The sequence below is a fragment of the Aplysia californica genome, unplaced genomic scaffold, assembly GCF_000002075.1.
Source record: "Aplysia californica isolate F4 #8 unplaced genomic scaffold, AplCal3.0 scaffold00090, whole genome shotgun sequence".
Classification (NCBI taxonomy): domain Eukaryota; kingdom Metazoa; phylum Mollusca; class Gastropoda; order Aplysiida; family Aplysiidae; genus Aplysia; species Aplysia californica.
In genome coordinates, this window is record NW_004797360.1 from 1,004,976 (window position 1) to 1,006,107 (window position 1,132).

The following is a 1,132-nucleotide window of genomic DNA, read 5'->3' on the forward strand; positions in this document are numbered from 1 at the left end:
ATATATAATAAAAGACATATTATTTATAGGTGCATTTCAGTGCTGGCACCTGTTTCCACCAGTTATGTTTGTATTGACACCTGTGCTGAAGCACCTTAAATGTTATGAAAACTTGCTTGGAATAAAACTCCACTCATTTCTGAGTAGGTTTTAGCAGAAATAATTAATTATCATAAACATTTATTTTCAAAGAATTACATTGGAATCCCATTAAACCGAAATCCGGGGGCTCTCGTGGCCTAGAGGTTAAGGTGTTGGCTTCTCATTCAAAGGTCCCGACTTCGATTCCGGGTAGCGACCGAAAAATTTTCTTCTCTAAAATTGTCTCCTTTCACATCCTTTCTTGCTCTCTAGCAATGTCCTGTTGTCTGCTTTCATCTCCACTTTCAGCCCCCACCCCCTCACCTCCTTTGCCCCCTCCTCTGGGCTCCTGACTCTTTCTGCAGCCTTTCTGCTGCTACTCCTTGGCTCTTTCTTACTGCTGTCTTTCAGCCAGACCCCTGATCTTCTGGTAGCAAAGATCTACACCTAGCCATCTCGGACAAGGGCGAAAAATCTCGGAGGGCCGTGTGCAAGTTGTGCACGTTAAAGATCCCTTGGTGGTGTAAAAATCGATAATAGTAGGCTTCGGCCGCCACCAGGCAAAGTTCTAAATTTCCTACCAACTGAAAAGGTTTAATGTGTCCCGCGCGCTCATAATGACCTTATGCAGTTGCGAGCGCCGTAAAACATTTACCCCCCCCCCCCGGAAATCTGCGGAACCGCCGGATGTTCTTCCGTTTAGCCGGTTTTCGGTTCAGACAGGTTGCTAAAGTAGGATTGTACAAAATCAGGCATTTCTATTTTCTTTCGGTTTACCGCTGTTTTCGGATAACTTGTGTTTAGTTTAAGCGGACGCCACTGTAGATCTACAAACAAATTATATGTTGTTTAAAAACGCCGCTGGCACACACCTTTGGGAGCCCAAGGACCGCTCTCTTTACCGCCACTGTAAGGATTAATGTTTAATTCTCCGCGATGTACAAATTTGACACAGTCACGCCTGTCTTATAAGTACGACTGTTCTCGTACCCTTACAAGTCTGAGTTTATATTATACATAAAATTATATGTTCAGTAACCGAACCTCCACC